Consider the following 16905-nt stretch of genomic DNA (forward strand, 5'->3'; position numbering starts at 1 on the left):
AGTCGCTGCTGGCCGCCTGGACGTAGAGGAACAGCTGCTGTCCATGAGGGGAGGAGGGGCTCGCTACCAGCCGGCAGAATGCGGAGGGGTTTTCCATCCACCAGGGGTTGGAGGACTCGCTGCTGTCCACCTGGGGAGGAGCGGCTGTCATCCGCCAGATGGTGGAAGAGTGGTCGAGGACCAGGTGACGGTGTGTCTGGGAACCGGCGAGCAATTTTGTTTTCTCTCTCTCTCTCTCTCTCTCACTGTCGCTCCACCTTGCCTTTTCCCTCTCCTCTTTAACCTCTCCTTGTCTTCCTCCCAGATCTCGAAAGGCAGGGAAAGCCTGCCGGCAAGGGGGGGGGGGGTTATGTACGTCATCAAACCAACGGGGTTCCGAGCTGAGGCAAAGGAGGGAGGACTGTGACGAGGAGGAGGGCAGGCCCCCAATCGGGCTAATCAGCCGAGGAGAGGAATAAGGCTGAGCCGGATATGGCAGTTCGGGAGAGAGAGAGCCACACCCAGCTGCCGTGTGTTAATGTTTGTCTTTTAAGTTTTCATTAAAAATTATTTTGACTGTTCAGCTGGTTCCCGCCTCCTCCTTGCCCATTTTAAACCCTGTTACAGATATACATAAGGATGCAATAGGGGTCCATCATAACTGTTCCGCTTTACCCATCTTCACCCTATTTTATACAATTTAAAACATTAACAATCTACCTGAATTAAACATGAAAATGCCACTAGATAGAGGTAACACAAGACTGCCCTGAGAAAATGAATGACGTTAGACATTTTAAAAGGTACCAGTAAATGCGTTAGCTTTGGCAGCCATAAAATACTAAAACTAAAATAAAAAAGATCTAAACTGAAACTACAAAACACTGAGAAAACAAAAACTAAACTAAAACGAAGACAAAGTGTATAAAATAACGAACTAAATTGAAATAAAAAATGGAATAGAAAATAGAAATAAAAACAAAATTAAAAATCCAAAACTATAACAACCCTGGGTCTATGTACTCGTGTGTCAGATGGACACTTTTGGAGCATCTCTCTTTGGTTGCGTCGCATCTCAGTTTTCAGCATCTCTAGTCATTAGAGCTGTGTTTTTAAGACACTGTGTCGAGTTAAATGTAGTTTGAATCTTTGAAATACTCGTCTCGAGATCCCTGCATTCTGTTGTGTTCGGTCCAGCTGTCTTTGAGCACAGGAGCGCATTATCTGTAGAAGGTGCTGCTGTTTCTCTTGTTGGTTTGATGAGGTGTGTTGTCTGTACAGCTGGAGTCACGCTGACTGCCCCCTACTGACACATCAAACTTGAATAGCTCTGATGGTAGGAACATTTATTAATACAGAATTTACATACAGGTCAGGGACATGATATAGTGCATATAATTTTTTTATTTGCTACTTTTCATAAAATTAATCGTACTAAATTAATGCATTCAACTGACAGCCCTAATTATGTTTGTAAAATTTGTAAAAGATATATCACAATCGGACTCTGCCAACTAATACTTTTCCGACAATAATTATTTTGTGATCTCCTTGAAAAAGATGTTACTTGAATGAACAATTTCATAATAACAAATAAGACGGCCGAATGATATCATCAGCTGTAATTCTGGAACATTCTAGACTGGCTTAAGCTGTTGTTGATCTGTCTCAAGTCAATGGCAATGTTTTCTCTTAGAAGTTGCAGGACGACTCACATTTCACTGTCGTTTTAAAAATTTACAAAGCAAACAGAAGTCAATTGGGTGTCGTGTCCAGCTCTGCATCTCTAAAGCCAGTGAGACTTTAGACCAGCGCTGAGACACGAGCTAAACTAATTATCCGGTGGATCAAACTGCACGTTAAATACTCCAAACACGGAATGAAGGAATCAAATGGCGACATGAAGGGGTCACGGTAAAGCCACACTGCATCCCTCAGGCGATCAGGCTGATTGTCAGTGCTTCGGGGGTTGGTGAGGTTGGTGGGCTCAGGGGTTTATCAGTGTGACAGTTTAACCCTGTTTTCAAAGGGAAACAAACAGAATGATCCGCAAGCATGACAGCACTGACCTTTCAGAGCTTAAAGAACACTCGCCGCACTCTGAACGGGATGAGGAGACGTGGGGTTACATTTCTATAGTTTTAACACATTCAAAATCATTTAAAATCATTCTTCTGCATTATAAAAAAATGTAACTGTTTTCAAAGTAAAAAAATAATTCTTAAGTGCTGGTGACATTAGATTTCAACCCAAAATGAATAAGGGCAATATGATCGGATGTCACACTACAGGGTCTCTATTTGAAATAAATAAATACAAATTATCTCTTAAATGTTAAACACCATCTTCTCCAGTTTCTTGGGACACAGCAAACTATGCAGCTTCTCTTTTAAATTTTGTATTCAAATCCAGTTTTAATTGAAGTTAGCATTCTTTTACACTTGAACTCAGTATTGATTTATGTCACATGCACTTTGTTTCTTTTTTCTTTTTGTATGTTAAAGCATGTTGTTGTGTTTACAGTGAGTTTGAGACCTGTTTGAATTACTTAGTTTTGTCTTTTCACAGGGTTGAATCAAGTGCAATGCACTGTATTTATAAAAGTAGCTCGCTCATCAAATTAATTATAAATTGTAGAGTCATTATACTTTTTTTTTTTTTTTTTTAATGAAAGGAAGTTGGCCATAGGAATGTAAAATATCTTTATTTAACTGGTTCAAAGTTGGGTGCATTTGGTAAATGATTGAAAAGATTTAGATTCTTGCAGGTTCCTTGTTTTCTGCAATTGAAGTTGTTTTAAAATAAAAACAATCATCCACTTTACATGATTGATTTCATTTGAAGTGCTCTGAATGTGGCTTTATAAGGTGAGCCTTTTGTTTTTTAAATCAGACACACAAAATGTAGATTTACTATAAACATTGCATTCTCTTGCTTTTGAAGCTTCTGTCACCAAGACAAAGTTTGTGTGTAAGCATACTTGGCATTAAAGCTCATTCTGATTCTGATGCTTGACTGTAGGTATGATGTTCTTTTTGTGGTATTCCGTGTTTGATTTACGCCAGATGTAACGGGACCCCTGTCTTCCAAACAGTTCCACTTTCAACTCGGCAGTCCACAGAACATTCTCCCAAAAGGTTTGAGAATCATCAAGGTGTTTTGGCAAAATTCAGACCAGTCTTAATGTTTTTCAGGGTTAGGAGTGGTTTTCGCCTCACCACTCTTCCATGGATGGCATTTTTGGCCAGTGTCTTTCTGATAGTGGAGTCATGAACAGTGACCTTTATTGATGCAAGAGAGGCCTGCAGTTCCTTGGATGTTGTCCCTGGCTTTTTTGTGACTTCCTGGATGAGTCGTCGCTGTGCTCTTGGAGGAATTTTGGAAGATAGGCCGCTTCTGGTAAGTTTCACTACTATGCCAAATTTTCTCCATTTGGAGATAATGGCTCTCACTGTGGTTCTTTGGTGTCCCAGAGCCTTTTAAATAGCTTTGTAACCCTTCCCAGACTGATGTATTTCAATCACTTTTTTCCTCATCATTTCTGGAATTTATTTCGACCTTGGCATAGTGTGCTATTGGGTGAGACCTTTTAGCCAACTTCATGCTGCTGAAAAGTTTTATTTAGGTGTTGATTTGATTGAACAGGGATGGCAGTAATCAGGCCTGGGTGTGTCTAGTCCAGATGAACCCCATTATGAATGCAGTTTCATAGATTTTAAACTACTTCAAAAAGTTCTCATCAAAAAATCCTCCACGTGCAGCAATGACAGCTTTGCAGATTCTTGTTATTCTAGCTGTCAGTTTGTCCAGATACTCAGGTGACATTTCACCCCACGCTTCCTGTAGCACTTGCCATAGATGTGTCTGTCTTGTCGGGCACTTCTCACGCACCTTACAGTCTAGCTGATCCCACAAAAGCTCAATGGGGTTAAGATCCAGAACACTCTTTTCCAATTATCTGTTGTCCAATGTCTGTGTTTCTTTACCCACTCGAACCTTTTCTTTTTGTTTTTCTGTTTCAAAAGTGGCTTTTTCTTTGCAATTCTTCCCATAAGGCCTGCACCCCTGAGTCTTCTCTTTACTGTTGTACATGAAACTGGTGTTGAGCGGGTAGAATTCAATGAAGCTGTCAGCTGAGGACATGTGAGGCGTCTATTTCTCAAACTAGAGACTCTGATGTACTTATCCTCTTGTTTAGTTGTACATCTGGTCTTCCACATCTCTTTCTGTCCTTGTTAGAGCCAGTTGTCTTTTGTCTTTGAAGACTGTAGTGTATACCTTTGTATGAAATCTTCAGTTTTTTGGCAATTTCAAGCATTGTATAGTCTTCATTCCTCAAAACAATGATTGACTGATGAGTTTCTCGAGAAAGCTGTTTCTTTTTTGCCATTTTTGACCTAATATTGACCTTAAGACATGCCAGTCTATTGCATACTGTGGCAACTCAAAAACAAACACAAAGACAATGTTAAGCTTCATTTAATGAACCAAATAGCTTTAACTGTGTTTGATATAATGGCAAGTGATTTTCTAGTACCAAATGATCAATTTAGCATGATTACTCAAGGATAAGGTGTTGGAGTGATGGCTGCTGTCTAGATTTGATCAAAAATGACTTTTTTCAAATAGTGATGATGCTGTTTTTAACATCAGTAATGTCCTGACTATACTTTGTGATCATTTGAATGACACTTTGGTGAATTAAAGTACCAATTTCCTTCTGAAACAGCAAAATATGTACATTCTTCCAAACTTTTGGCCGCCAGTGTAAAATTATATAATATAAAATAAAAGAGATCCAAAACAACAGTGTAAATGTAAACCTGACCAAAAACTAAAGTTGACCAAAAATAGAGAGAGACAATTATTTAAAAATATTTGATATTTAAAACATAATTTTTCATGCTATTAATACGTTTTTAAAGCCTTAAAAGGAAATCATACATCCCTATTTAATTATTTTATTTATATCTTAGAAGTTAAATATGTAAAAATTACTTGTTAAGGTGTATGAAGCACACATGCAGCTTAAGAAATATAACAATGACAATTAATCACGAAAGCCCTCAAACAGACAATTAATCATCATAATCACAATTTATTTGTTTGACAATTAATTGTCAGCCAGTTTTCATAATCATGACAGCCCTAATGCAACCAAAATTTAAATCCTACATATAATGCAAGAAATAATATTTTATAAAAACAGTTATTCCCTTATATTTGTAGAATATTTATTTAAAGATATTACAGAAACATGTTACTATGTTCAAAGGGAATGTGTGTGTTCCTGCAGAACATTCTACCTCTCACCATTATTTTTTATTTAGGTGTTAAATTTTCCTGCTGCTTTCAATCTGTGGACAGTTTTATTTTTTCATAAGCAATTTATATGTTATCTACGGCTGTCAATGATATGATGATTAATTAATCAAATTAATTGCAATTAATGGCATATTTAAATTAGGGATGTCCTGATACTGGTATGGGAATTGTGTCCGATATCATGCTCATGCTCCGATATCAAAAACCGATACCATCTGATGTAAGAATGTCATTACGCAAACATTCAGCCCACAAATTAAAATCACGTAATGTCCTAGTGAGATTATTTAACCACGATTTAAAGAGATAAATATATAGTTTGCATGTAATTCAAATGTGAGCACTTGTGAATGTGTGGAGACAGTGTTGTGCTGATGCCGGCTGCTCAAACCTTTTAAAGCTCCTCCAAGACTCATACAGGGAAACGCCATCATGAGCATCACACACTCCGTTTGTAGCAGATGACAGTGAACAGAGTGCAAATTCACATCGTAGCTCGAGGCACATACAGAGTACATACTTATTTAATTAAATAGCAGCCTTTTGCGATTTGATAATCACTTTGACATAGTAAGAATGTTATGAATGTTACATTTATATGGCACTTTTCTGACACTACACTCAAAGCACTTTACATAGTATTGAGGGACTCTCCTCAACCACCAGCAGTGTGCAGCATCCACCTGGTTGATGTGACAGCAGCCATAGTGCGCCAGTACACTCACCACACATCAGCTGTTGATGGAGAGCAGACAGTATATAGAGCTAATTCATATGTACCGGGGATTATTAGGATGCCAATGGTGGAATTTTTAATGACCACAGAGAGTCATGACCTCGGTTTAACATCTCATCCGAAGGACGGACGTCTCATCCAAAGGATGTAAGCAAATATATTTCACATAGCGCAACCGTTTTTTCTGGACTGAAAACACAGAAACACTACAAAATAAAAGCTCTGTCAAAATTAAAGCTCAATTTAAATAATAAAAAAAGTATGACAGAAATATATCACTACTGTAAAGTTATGCAGTATTCACTGTATTACCGCTACTACTACTAATAGTAAATCAGTAGTAATTGTATTATATATCTCACATCTGTGATGCTCTGTTATGCAGCACTTTATTTGACAAAAATAACTCCAATGCTATTTTTTGTATTGTGATGTATAAAACTTCATTTGATAAAAATAATACAATATTATGTTGAAAATGAATTGTTATATTTTCATTTGATAAAATTTTTAATGAATTAATTTATTTAAACACCATTTTGATGAAAAAATTGAAATAAACTGTTGATATGGAGTTCAAAATAAATCAAATAAATCAAATAAAAATGGTAACGGACTCGGTATCGGTGATTACCAAAAATGAAGTATCAGTATTGGTACTCGTTCTCAAAAAATGGTATCTTGACATCCCTAATTTAAATATTTGCTGAGAAAGGCCCTCAAATAACAATAATTCAGTAAATAATGATTAAATAATTATAGTTTTATTTAAATAATAAAAAAAAATATTATATATTATAAATATAATAATTGATATTTATACCGAAAGCCTTAAATCTACAGCCCTAAAGGAAAATTTTCTATTTCAAACCTTTTTGGTACACAATTTATAGCATATAGCCATATATGTTTCGAATACATTTGAATAAAATACAGGTAATATACTTTTTATTCCGATTAATCTAAGAAATAATCAGAGATTAATCGATAAACCAAAAAATCATTAGTTGCAACCCTAGTGTACAGATGCAGAGAGTATGTGTGAGTTGTATGGTGTAGTATACACACTCAGTACACATCGAGTGAGCTGCAGTTTTGTCCTCTGTCAGTGGTCTGCACACATTCATTCTGCTCTGATGTTCTTAAAACACTTGGGGAAAATCAAGGCTGGAGCTCTTTTCACTTTTGTCTTAAATTGCCTCATCTCTCTGTCAGGACGCCAAAGGGGACTCCATCAGTGCGGTCCAGAAAAGTGGAGCTCCCCCCCCGGGCGCCGCATTTAACCGTGCTCTCTGAGCCTGTGAAGCCTGTCCGCATCAAATTAGAGCCGCCCCGTCCGCCGGATGATGGTTTGGGGAAACAGTATCATGACTGATGCGAGGTTCCCGCACCTGTCACCCGGACACACGCTTCACTATGTGCAGCTGACAGGTAATCTTAATGTCTTCAATTATCACAATTAGTTCTGTCATAAACAATCTGATAAATGCTCAAGCAACACAAATAGAAACACACACACACAGATGATGAAGGCAACTGTGTGTGTGTGTGTGTTAATGAAAGGCATAATGGGTTGATCAGTGACCCAAGCTCCTGCTCTCGGTGTTGTAGCTCAGATGAGCCACGCTCTCTCTCGTACCTCTGCTCTTGAAATTGTACCTTCTCGTTTCATTAGTGCATCGCAGGCAGAGCATGTGAAACGTTCTGACAAAACTCATTTGAAGTGACGGGCTGCAGATTGCCTGCAGCAGGTGCACTGAGGAGATAAAAACAAACCCGAGCCGTCACGTGTTGTTCTGTTAAAGCAAAAATGGGCTGGAGGGTTCAAAACAGTGTTACTATGAATGCAAACTTTAATACGGTGAAAAAGAGACTCTATTAGCATAACATAAGTATATATAAATAAATACAAATTTCCAACATTCATTTGAATGTCCATGTACTAAAATGAAATATTTGATGCCATGAGCCTTCATTTACTATTACTATTATTTTGAATGGCCATGGAAAATGAAGCAATGTGATAGCAATTTTAGTAGTCTGTTAATTTACCGGATGAACTTTCACCTTTTGCTGATCCTTTATGCTTTGCAGAGCTAATGTGTGCTTCTAAATCACTTGCACCTTTATTAGCAACTGACAAATAAGTGCCAGCTTTACATGTCATACATTCTGCTTCCCACGGATCTCCACCTGGACGAAAGCATGGGAATTTTTTGTGCAAATCTTCTGTAAATTTGCACTTTCGTTTGGGCATTGTTTCCACTCAGCTGTCATTTGCTGCTACTGTCAAGCAACTGTTTGATGCCAAACACAACAGCGCTTCACGCATTCACGAAGAGATTGACAGGCAGGAATTTGGCCAATAGTTGCTGCAAGCCTCTTATTATCGACCAACTGGTGTGCAAGAAGGCGGGACTTACAAAGAGGGGTTAAAGCAATGCAAATATGCACACACACACAATGAAGTATTAGATCAGATGCGCATCACAATGCAACTAAAGCCGAATCCCGGACATTTTCGCAAATTTAGAAATCCCGGCCGGACGCTTTTTTAACGTCCGAAAAAGAGGACATGTATGGGAAAAAGAGGACCTATGGTCACCCTAGATAATTATACAGGAGACCTTCTAACTTGGTACATTTAAAAAAATATTGACTTTTTTATATTTTATCATTAGTTTTCCATCATTTTGGTCAAATTTTAGATTTATATAAATGTAAAAATTCTATGAATTCCACCAATAAATTTGATGTCTTGAAATAGCATGCATTATAATCCATGTAGACATTTTGATACATATTTAATGTTTATGTGCATAATTTGTACTGTTTACAAGTATTTACACTGTTCCCTATCTGTCACTCACTTGAAGTTTTGTCGATGTAGTGACACTAGGGCTTGCACTTGGGAGCCCCAAACACCTCTGATCTTTGAGAAAAGGCCAATGGGAATTGGCGAGTGGAATTTGCATGCCACTCCCCTGGACATACGGGTATAAAAGGAGCTGGCTCGCAACCACTCATTCAGATTTTTTCTTCGGAGCCGAGCGGTTTGAGTTCAGCGAGCTGAATCCTCTGCCATTCCATTCACCTCTAAAAACTGTTGGATTTACGGCGCATTACAGCGGCTTCTCCCCCTTGTGGCAGAGAACGCCCCTGGGTGCTTCAACAGTCTAAAAGAGTATATATTCTTGCGATAAAAGAGTATATTTTCCCTACTAAAAGAGTGGCACTGACGGAGAGCATCTTTTTAAAGATGCCTTTCCGTCTGTGTTTATCTGGTTGCGGTCATAACCTCTCTGCTTCCGATGGCCACGATCACTGTCTTACATGCCTGGGCGCTGCCCATGCAGAGACAGCGTTCGTGGACGGGTCATGTTCTCACTGCGAGAACATGACCATGGCAACGTTGCGGTTGTGGCTTTCTTTTGTTAGAGGGAAAGCCACCCCAGCGACTCCCCGCCAGTGGCCCGGCCCTGGTGTAGAGCCACCCGTAGGAAGCAGACACCCCCCGTCTCACAGCCTGCCACCAAGAACCCGAGGAAGGCTTCTAACCGCCCCTGAGATGGGCGACCCAGGCACGTAGAGACCTGCTGCAGGCCTAGAGATGGTAAGCAGACCAATCCATCCCCTGGTGGGGGGCCGGGAGGAGAATCCTTTGTTGCCTTTTCTTTGATTTGCCGCATGCCCGAAAGGTTGCGGTACCCACACGTTCAGAAAAGGAGCGGTTTCCTCATTTCCTGGGTCACACACCCGGTGTTTACGGCCATCGTTATTGTGATCGCCAGACACCGCACATTTATGGCAGGCACAACGCTGCGGAGGAGGTTGTGACAGATTACGAGGACGGTTCCCTCCTCCCTCGTCGCTGACTGGTCCTATGGTGGGTAGCCAGAGCCAGGTAAGTGCTTCAATGTCCCCAGACTCAGCACGACCACAAGTGCGGGGTCCGAGCCCCCTCAATGTGGCGCCTCCGGCTCCGCCCCGCCACGAGGCCCCACCCGCCGGTACATCCGATGCAAATGTCTCCTTGGTCCCCCTCGACCGGAGCTTGGGGGCGTGGCTTGTGCTCCCCAACCCGTCACGATAGCTGACTGGGACTGTCTGACTCGGCTATGTGATTCAGTTCACCAGGCACCCGCCTGGGTTCAGCGGCGTCCGTTTAACCTCAAGTGCAGGGCGAGAATGCCGCTGCCCTCCTTGCGGAGATCGCGTCCCTTCTGCGGAAGGACGCGGTAGAGCCTGTCCCTCCAGCCGAGGTGAAGAAGGGGTTCAACAGCCCCTACTTCATCGTACCAAGGAAAGGCAGAGGGTTGCGGCCAATCCCAGACCTGCGAGTTCTGAACCGGGCCTTGCACAGACTCCCGTTCAAGATGTTGACGCGGAAACGCATTTTAGCAAGTGTCCGGCATCAGGATTGGTTCGCGGCTGTAGACCTGAAGGACGCGTACTTCAACATCTTGGTTTTTCCTAGGCACAGGCCCTTTCTTTGGTTCACCTTGGAGGCCTGGGCGCACCAGTACAAGGTCCTCCCCTTCGGTCGGTCCCTGTCACCTCGCGTCTTCACAGAAGTCGCAGAGGCAGCCCTTGCCCCACTAAGGGAAGTGGGCGTCCGCATCCTCAACTGTCTTGACAACTGGCTGGCTCTAGCTCACTCTCGAGACTTGTTGTGTGTGCACAGGGACCTGGTGCTCAGTGACCTCAGCCAGTTGGGGCTTCGGGTCAACTGGGGAAAGAGCATCTCTTTTCTGGGGTTGGAGTTAGACTCAGTCTCTATGATGGCGTGCCTCATGAGCGAGTGCACGCAGTCAGTGCTGAACTGCCTGAAGTTGTTCAGGCAGAACACAGCAGTCCCACTGAAGCATTTTCAGAGGCTCCTGGGGCATATGGCATCCTCGACGGCGGTTATACTGCTCGGGTCGCTGCATATGAGACTGCTTCAGCACTGGTGTCAGACCCGAGTCGCGAGGTGGGCATGGCACTGCGGCACACATCGCGTGGTCATCACGCCAATCTGCCACTATCTGTTCAGCCCTTGGACGGGCCTTTCATTCCTGCGGGCAGGAGTCCCCTTAGTGCAAGTACCCCAGGTGCATCGTGATTATGACAGACACCTCCGAGCATGGCTGGGGCGCCGTGTACAACAGGCATGCAGCCGTGGGCTCCGGGACAGGGCTGCGACTGCATTGGCATGTCAACTGCCTCGAGTTGCTCGCAATGTTTGTCACCCTGCGGAGGCTTTGGCCTTTGATCCAGGGCAAGCACATGTTGGTCCGGACGGACGATGCGCTGTCGCGACAGGTCACGATCAGGATGTGGGCAGGATGTGGTCTCTGTGGAGTCTTCCCCTTGGGGATGGACATCCCCCGACGCAGACATTTAAGGCCCTTAATTTTTTGGGGAGAAAAAAAGAAGAGAAGAGGCCATGGCTGGGGCGGCCTGTCCCCATTTTGGGCAGTCGACTTGGACCGTTCGGCACTCATAGGAGCGTTGGGGGAGGTTACGTGACGGCCAGGTGCACTGGCTACGAAGCATGCAATGGTTTGCCCGTCTCACACCGCCAGTCCACGTAACACAGATCAGCTAGTTGTGGTGTTTCATATAGGGACCCCTAGTGTCACTACATCGACACAACGTCGAGTGAGTGACAGATAGGGAAAGTCCTGGTTACTTTTGTAACCTCCGTTCCATGATGGAGGGAATGAGATGTTGTGTCCCTCCTGCCACAACTCTGAACTACCCACTGAAATGGCCGGGACCCTGTCTCACTCCTCAGCACAAAACCTGAATGAGTGGTTGCGAGCCAGCTCCTTTTATACCCATATGTCCGGGGGAGTGGCATGCAAATTCCACTTGCCAATTCCCACTGGCCTTTTCTCAAAGATCAGAGGTGTTTGGGGCTACCAAGGGCGACTCCTAGTGTCACTACATCAACACAACGTCTCGTTCCCTCCATCAGGGAACGGAGGTTACGAAAGTAACCAGGACGATATGTAGAACAAGTGCTAAAATGGTACTGTCTCTTTAAGAATAGTGTGAGTTCAGTGAGCATCTCACAGGAATGTTTCGGTTCAGCATATATTAACGAGAGTGGAGTCGAATGGCTTCTTTACCACATCGGTGCTATGTGTCATTAGAATTCAATGTTTATCAACAACTGACTGTAAAGAACTGAAAGGATATTAAAAGAGACATTATTCAAACACAATGGATTGTGTGGATCTCGTCTTTGTACACAGAACTCAACACACAGTGAAAGGATCATGCTGCTGAACTTCTTCACCACTATGCAACTCAAATACTGCTGGGAGAAATCTCAATATTTACCAGCCACTGGGAAATCACAGACAGTGTTTAGTTGCATAGCACGGAATTTGATTGCAAATGTGAGTGATTTCTTCTCATTGTAGTTGAGGATTGCACATAGAGTAAAAGATCGATCTTGGGATTTAGGAATCAATATCGAGATCATTCAATTGAAGATCGTGATGTATCGGAAAATCTATATTTTTACCCAGCTCTATGTGTGATCTTACCTTCTGATGATGTCAATAGCCACAGCATCATTACAAATGTTTCTGCTAAGCTTTCATATCTCTTATTTACAAACATGGCTTCGCTCATGTTTACGATGTCAATATTAACATGCAATCTTTGCATGACAGCATGCTGATTCCAAAGCCCCACAAAAACAAACATCCTTTAGAAAACAAATGCGCTATTCCAAAACCTAGTGAGACTGATCATACTGTGAATGTAGCGGCAGTAAGTGAAAAGTTCAAATCGGTCTGTTTACTGAAAAAACCTAACCTAAACCTGAACCTAACCGTCAGTGGAGTAAAATTTTTAGGAAAATGCAACCTCAGAATCGTGCTCACCATTGTTTATGCAAACGTGATTACTTTCTGGTTTCCAAGTGACCAAAACCTCAGAGGTCAGTATCCCGGTAGCACCACAAGGAAAGGTGAACACATTTGAATTCATGCAAAGATGTCTGATGGGAGATGGCACCTGTCAGTAATTCAGCAGAATACGGTTGATTTCAGAGTTCATGAACATTCGTAAACAACATGTCGTTTTCCCATGTGATCATGTTGGCTGCCTACCATGACAGCATTTTAAGGCATTATAGGTGTGCTTCTGACCAAAAGTCGCTTTTTTCACTATTAGGCTGAACGGTTATCATTGTGGACCTGTGCCGTTCCATACCAATATGGACTCATTGACATGATTTTGTTGGGGTTTTTTTTCAGTGTGGTGTTGCTCAATAAGGATCAGAACACTTACAGGTGTTCCACCAGAACGGTTTTCTGTCCTGAGTACAGTGCGCTAATTGAGATATCTGGGCTATGAACGGTTTGTAACTGAACTGTACAGACCCGTGCTTAAATGGACATGCTACAGGAACCGTTACTCACTAATACGAAAAGTAAATGTAGTGTGGACGTGAACTAAAGTTGTATTTCAGATAAGATGCTGCTTTAAAAGATAACGGTCTACGTAGTCAGTTGACTCGATTTTGCATGAGAATTCATGCAAGGCTGTTTTATTAAAGATTATCGTCAGGGGCCTGGGTAGCTCAGTGAGTACTGACGCTGACTACCACCCCTGGAGTCACGATTTTAATCCAGTGCATGCTGAGTGACTCCAGCCAGGCCTCCTAAGCAGCCAAATTGGCCCAATTGCTAGGGAGGGTAGAGTCACATGGGGTAACCTCCTCATGGTCACTATAATGGTCTTGCTATCAGTGGGGTGCATGGTGAGTTGTGTGTGGATGCCGTGGAGAATAGCGTGAAGCCTCCACACGAGCTACGTCTCCGCGGTAATGTGCTCAACAAGCCACATGATAAGATGCGCGGATTGACGGTCTCTGACGCGGAGGCAACTGAGATTCGTCCTCCGCCACCCGGATTGAGGCGAGTCACTACGGGAATTGGTCATTCCAAATTGGGGAGAAAAATAAATAAATAAAATAAATGATTATCGTCTATGAGTAATGTGAACAGCGTTCAGAACCGATGTCCAGTGAAAGCCAGTGGCCATTATGTTGGTGGAACCCGGTCTCTTCTCTACACCATCCACACATGCGATGGACAACACGACAAAAACAGAGACGAGACAGACCAGCCGTCACAAGGAAGTTGTAATAAGAAATTTCTCTAGGCAACTATTTGTTTAAGACTCGAATTTCTCTTTTTTGTGCCAACACAGTGAGCCCCCTTGGAAAATAGGGCAACTCTCCCTAATGAGTAACCTATTTCAAAGCAGTCTTGTCTGGGCATGACAGTTTACTGAGAGGCTTGAAGAACTGGTAATTACCAGTGTTATGGGGCAATTAATGCATATTACACTGCACCACTCGTGGAGGCAACTGTCAGCTCCCCAATAAAAATGAGCACTCTTCAGGCACCGGGTGACATTAATTGGGCCTTTAATGACTATGCACAGGAACCGGGCCAAATAGGAACAAAACAGAAGAGTCGGCTGACTCCAGGAATGGGCTGCAAATTGAACTAAAAATGAGATTAATTGCTGCTGGGAGGAGGGAAAAAAGAAGAATAAAAATGGGATGAAATTACAGGGTTGCGAGAGCACGGGCTTCTCGCCGCAATGGCAGTTCTTAATTGTCTTATATATTCTTTATGTTTGGAAAGGCCAATGACAGGTTTGAGTTTCATTTGTGAGGTCAATGAGCGGAATGCTACAGCTGCTCACGGCGTTTACAAAAGAAAGAGCCCTTGAAATACGTTGGTGACTGTTTAGTCTGTTCAAGACTGAAAAGACTCTAGTATGTTTGTGTAGATGGAAAGAACAACTCGAGTTGATCAAGAGGAAAGACGAGTATTGTCTGTAATGAAGGAAGAGAATCACGTTAATTAATGAGGAATCAAGAGTGCTTCAACCCCATCAGCGCTGACAACACTCCAGAGTGAAGAGCGCTTCATGAGTGCTCATAAAAACATGTCAACAGAAAGTGGCGAAACACAAAGACCTGCACATTCATTAATCGATCAACCCATCAGCCATGCCAACTAGTCTTGATTTTGTGTATGATTTCAAACATAGTCATTTGTATGTGGCGTTTCTGCAGTCTTTTAAATATGGAGCGTGCACTAGTGCTGTCAAACACATGCTGTCAACAGTGATGATAGAAGCACACGGCTTCAAAGCTGCTTTGCACTGGGAAACACATCGAGCAAATATTTGAATTGCAAAACCACATTATCTTCCAAAGGGATAAAACTCCAGACAACTTCCATGAGTTAAAGACCTATATTTGCCATGAACACGTGAATCGTCGGCTGTTTAAGGGGGGGGTGGCGGGCATAAGCGCACTCAACCTAATTTAGCATATCCAAATTTGTGTAATGAGATCGGACATGTTTTAGAGTCGGGTCTCTGAGATGCTTAATGTGAGGAGAGAACCATAACAAATGTTTTAAGCTGACCACGTATTTATCCCGAGATCCGCCATATGAAATTCACAGATATGATTATGAAGTGACGTGTAATTACTGCAGTCACACTGATGTGGAGCGCGCCTTTGAAATGCAAGTATGACGTGTGTCTGTTGCAGTCAACATCTTTCATGTCCTAAAATGAAGCTTTCACAATTGAAACAGTGTTTATTCGAGAATGTTTGCCAAACTACTGTATTTTTAGTATACATTTTTGATAGAAAATGATGTGACCGCTTCTCCGTCAATTAAGTCATTCCAGTAACCATAAAAAAAAAAAAAAAATTCACAGAAGACAAATATAACAAAACATTGTAAATCTGAAAGTCTGCTTTTTTTTTTTTCAGTTCCAGCAAATAATTGATTCACAATAAGCACTTGAAATTTTGAAATATTTATCTCCAGGTCAATGAATTAACAGCGGTGCTAATTTTATCTTTTGATGAAAATGTCTTTGAAATATAGTTAATATACTGTCATGTCATTTTCATAGATTTTGGTAAATGTTTTGTAATATGGCATACAGTATAATTTTATTGAATGAAAATAACATTTTAGTTGACGATAATGTGCAAAATGACTGTTCAATTATAACAGACCAAACTTTAACCAAATATTCATTGTGAAAAACATTCTGAAAAATGTACAGTATAAAAATGTCAATATTTAAACCTGCATCAAACATATGACTTATGAACCTAAGCAACATGAAAACCTGAGCTCCTGAACAGCATCTAATGAATATAGTAAACCAAAGTACAGTATTAACTAGTCAGTTTAGGATAATGTGTTACGTGTAGGAAACAGCATATTTACAACGCAGGTGACGCATTCTGACTAACATGTAACTTAGTACAAGTTCACCTGTTTATTGGCTTTATTGTGCAGATGTAAGTTACAATATGACATTTATGATGCAGATATAGCTAATTAATGTCACATTTATATAGGATGTGATTGAGTGTTAATTAACCCAATTGTGAAGCGAGGAAACCACCAACATACTATGAATGGATTATTTCAATCAATTCTTTCTAGATTTTTATTTGGAAACAAAGAAAAAACACTGTTAGCACATTGAGTCTTTTTCATATAGTCTTTGTTATCACTGACGAAATAATAAAACATTTAAAAAACCTTCGTCCACAAAAACATGTCAGTAATTTAACTTTTTTATTAGGAGAGTGCATTGACATGCAGAAACATGGTTAAGTCAATTTTTTATTTATTGTACAAATGGACATTAGTCATTTTTGGGGGTGGTGGCGCTATTTTTTACTGGTCAATGCACACATGCATCAGACTGTTATTTATGGTGTTTGTGAGAGTTTGTTAGATATGTGAATATCGACAGCTCTGTGGATTAAGCTCTCTCCAAAGATGATTTACTCCATCTGAATGTGA

Source organism: Myxocyprinus asiaticus, chromosome 20 (assembly GCF_019703515.2).
Source record: "Myxocyprinus asiaticus isolate MX2 ecotype Aquarium Trade chromosome 20, UBuf_Myxa_2, whole genome shotgun sequence".
NCBI classification, from domain to species: domain Eukaryota; kingdom Metazoa; phylum Chordata; class Actinopteri; order Cypriniformes; family Catostomidae; genus Myxocyprinus; species Myxocyprinus asiaticus.